This window comes from Mastomys coucha, unplaced genomic scaffold (assembly GCF_008632895.1).
Source record: "Mastomys coucha isolate ucsf_1 unplaced genomic scaffold, UCSF_Mcou_1 pScaffold5, whole genome shotgun sequence".
In the NCBI taxonomy this organism is placed as follows: Eukaryota; Metazoa; Chordata; class Mammalia; order Rodentia; family Muridae; genus Mastomys; species Mastomys coucha.
Window position 1 is genome coordinate 68991914 of NW_022196911.1, and position 4736 is coordinate 68996649.

Sequence of the window (4736 nt, forward strand, 5' to 3'; positions counted from 1 at the left end):
TAATCTTTTTCCTAGAGCAAATGCCATGTTTCAAAGTTCAATGTTGATGTTTGGGAGTTTCATTTCCTCTGCAGGGTCTCACTGTGCAGCTTGGGATGGCCTCACAGCCACATGTGCAGTGAGGCTGACCTTACAGGATCTCTCTGTGCATTGAGGCTGAACTCAAGTTTGTATTGATCCTTCTGCCCAAAGCTTCTTCAGTGTTGGGATCTCAGGCATCATTCATCACACCTGGCCTGATTTTTACTTATATTTTGTTCAATTGTTCAGTTAACCTCTCTTGTTCCCCACTTGCTTCTCTTCGTTTCAAACCACCCTGACACAGTCCATCTTCTACATTACATATGATATGCATTGCACAGTGGTTTGTTAATATAATTGTATGATTTTATGTAGTAGTTAAATATTTAAAATTATTTTGAAGAAGTGTACATTCTAGGCTATATTTTCCCTTTTTTTCATTTATTTACATCCCAAATGCTGCCCCTCCTCGTTCTCCTTGAAGAGTTCTTCCTGTTATTTCCCCTCCCCCTTGCCTCTGAGAGGGCAGCCCTTCCCTTGATTGTCCTCCCACTCTGGTGCATCAAGTTTCTGCTACAGTAGGCACATCCTCTCCCACTGAGGCCAGACAAGGCAGCCCTCTGCTATATATGTGTCTAGGCTCTATTTTTGCACTGTAGTACTGTTTGGTATTGCTCAGGAGAGCTTTTTCTTCCTCCTTATATCTTACACCTCATGTCATTGTTATTGAATATATAACAATTTCTGTTTTTTAAACTGTTTTTCACATGAAGAGGAAAGTGACTTAATTTACATCATTTCTGTCTTGTCCTTGATAATTCTGTTATACTATGACAATGTAATTTCAGTGTTTAGCAATGACAAAAACCAGTTCTACCTTAACTACATGGGAATAACAACAACAGTAACAACAACAACAATAATAATAAATATATTAAAACCATAATTAGTAAAAAGGCAGAATTAAAAATTTTATGAGTTTTCATATATTTTTGTAAATATATGTGCTTCTCTTCCCCCCCCGTGTGTGTGTGTTTGTGTGTGTGTGTGAGTATGGGAGATCAGCAGAATAAAAAGGAGAAGATTTTGTGTCATCACCTACCAAGGACAACTGAGGATATAAATGAACCAGGGTTATTACATGCCATATTGAAGCAAAGAATATAAAAAAGTAAAGAATAATGTACTTTCTACAGAAATGAGACAAAAGAGCAGAGTTGATCTATGTTCTCATAAGTGCTCATCCATTGTTTTTTTGTGTGAGATGGGAAGTCATTTCATCTCACATTCTTCAGTCTGTGAAACAGAATATTCTCTATCTCCTTGAGACTGTCCAAAGTATAAAATAAAGCTATCCACTAGTAATCGATATTTTACAAAGTAAAATATGTAACACATATGAGTAATTACCAAATTCTAGCCTTCTTTCTTCTTTCCCTCATCTTAGAGAAGTAAATTAAATGGAATGGTCCCTGGTTTTTAATCAACTTCAAAATAACACCAAAATTTTAAAAATGACACTATTGTACAAAATAATTCCCCCAAATTTGTTCAAGGTCAAGACTAGTAAAAAAAAGATAACATGAATTGGGAAAGAATGAAAGGAGCTCAGAGTAAAAATTATGTCAAAATCATGGGAAAACCTGTAGAAGAAGACTTGGTGGTGGAGAGATTTCATTGTTATTGGTGTCATAAACCGACTACTTATAGTATTTTAATAACCATCAACACAGAAGCCAGGGTAGAATGATAAAATGTTGAAGTAACTTACGAATGCCAGGAATGGAGATCATATTTGACAGTAAATCCTCCATTGTGCATTTCCAGGATCATTAATATCTCTTTACAGTAAGTAAGGTTGAATTTAGAGTGGGTCGAATTTTTCCAGAGCATGTGCTTTTCATGGTGGTATGCTGCCACCAAATGTGATGGACTTTAGTGAGAATTGTTATACTTCTATTTTATTTGAACTCATGCACAGTTTGGTCCTTAGCACTTTAGGAATTTCCCAATTGCACCCTCACCCTCCAAAAAAGGTGGTTCAATGATTATGACATTCCTGTCAATTCCCAATGGAACAAATGACTACACATCCATCCACGAGGTTCATGACATTTCCACCTCCCTCATAAACACAACCATATATGATCAATGTTGTAATCAGTCACTATTTTAGGACTGATTGGTCCTGGAAACGTCCTGACTTATAATAATAACCTATCACTTTAGTGTAATGCAAGCTCTTTCATCCAAGTTGTTTTGACAGAGTAGTTCTTAAATTTTGTTTTATTTTGAAATCATCAGAAGTGATTTCAAGCATTTTAGATAGACCTCCTGTTCTGAATTATTCACTTTTCTGGAGAATCTGATGACCTGTAAATTTAAATGTAGTTCAGTCAATTTATCATAGTAATTGAGTTTTAATTGGTGTTAATTAAAATATAAAATCTGAATTGAATGATTTAAAAGTAATATTTAAATAAAATACTCTGGTGATTTCACTCATATCAAATTTTAGAGGCACTAATTTCAGTGATTCTTAGATTAATTATGAGTGGAGAGCTTGTAGTTTCATGGTTCTGGGAGATATGAAGCTATTTTCTCCTCCATGCAGCATCCATAAATGAACACTTTCATTTGTGATTCCTAGTCACACTCCACACCTGAGATCGTGTCTTCACAGTTGCAAGAAGGAGAGCAAACTTCTGCCAGTGTGTGCTCTCAATGGATATTTCCCTCTTATACCAGCGAATAACTTGCAAGTGAAAATTAATGCAGCTGATTTAAACATCTTAGGAGAGCAGATGGTGACTTTTAATGCTCCATTTGCTGGAATTAAGGTACAGTGGGGTTTATTGAAGTCAGAATATCACAAATATTGAAAGCAGTGATACTATAGCCATGTACAAACGTGCATAGAGGTTGGAAGAGGGAGAGAGAGTCAGAGAGACAGGGAAGAGTGAATTAAGATTAATTTCAATAAAGCACAGGCGGCTGCCTGGGCAGGGGGTTATGGTGCTCAAGAGAGGCCCCTGCTCCACCCCAGGCCTGCCCAACTGAGAGAACAGAGCGGTGGCCGGCTGGTGGCAGTGAGGTCCCACACAGAGGCAGCTACAATGCCATTGGCGGACGATACTAAAATGGCCTGGCCAAAATGCTGGCGGCGGGTGGCAGGCCGTGGGGTCCCACGCTGGGGCAGCTGCAGTGGCAGCGGTGGCAATCCTGTGGTCACCAAGGACGTGGCAACAGATGCACTCTTTACTGTGAGGTGCCTAACACTCCCCACTCCCCATCATAGTCAGTCTCTATAGTGCTGTGCAAACTAAAGTTTCATAACTGCTTCGCGCCATCTAGTGGCCACGAAATAAGTTACAGGCTGATATTAACAGCAGCTTAACGCAGATTTAATTACAAGCAAATTACCAGACATAGACATAATGTTCTTATGGCTTAATATTACAAAAGACATCTAAAAGTACAATTAAAATGAACAGTTTCATTGGCTAAAGTTTATTAACTATCATGGATCTAAAGTGGCTTTGATTTTAAAACTTATAAAAAGTTAATGAGGCCATAAGCCTTATAAATTCATTATAACATTACATTCCAGCCTGGTTATTTCATATAAGGCTATGGTAATTTCAAGGATTTTGCTTAAAATTTTGCCTTTATAATTTTTTGTCTCTGCTTCAGTGTAAGAGGCTAAGACTTTGAATTTTTCAGTGTATGTTGAGCTAATCTCTCTGATAAGAAATCTCAATACCTTTACAAAAGAGTTTTAGTTACTCTAGAAAAAGTTTCAGAGGCAATATCTTTTTCAATATTTAAGCCTCAGTTATATAAAAAATTATTTTAAGTTAAAAAAATGAGTTACTTATTTCAAATTGCTTTTGAATAAGACCTCATCTTAAGCTCACCAGAAGACTTAAGTCTTTGTTAGATATTGTCTGGTAAAAGACAAAAAGCTTTTTACAGAAGGTAAACAAAACTTCTATAAACAATTTCCATCTATTATAATCAAATGTGTGGGGCTTTAAATATGCCCTCAACAACTCTTTGACAAAAAGAGAACATTAATATGAATTCACCTCTTCTCATATTCAAAGTACAGTTTAATATCTTACTATAAAGTTGTGGTGATATAATAAAATCATAAATATATTTTAGAAAACATCTATTTCTTGCTTAAACAGCAATTAACTTGGCTATTATAAACTATTAATTGATATTTGGCCTATTACATAGTAAAGATTTTTAGACAAAAATTAATATTTATCCAAAGTAGACAAATTGTTAAAATTTGTTTATATACATGCTTTTATATTTCCTAGAAATTTATGTATACACCCTGTAACAATATATACTTCTACAGCCCTTCTATGGAAAAAACTTATATATAAGTCACATGTTTAATCTCATGATTTTTTCTCTCAACATCAGCACAAATAATTAAATTGTGTGCTGTAGTCACTATTTATCAAGTACTAAAATTAAGCCTTAAGTTGTATATATATATGTACATATGTATATTAATACTCACATGTGTATATTTTACTTTTAATTTTTAAATCAGAATTATATTTTAAAAATGTCAAATTATCATAAGCAATTGAAAGCTCTGATTATATGTATGTATATATATATATATATATATATAATATACAATGGAGTACTACTCAGCTATTAAAAACAATTACTTCATGAAATTCTTTTTT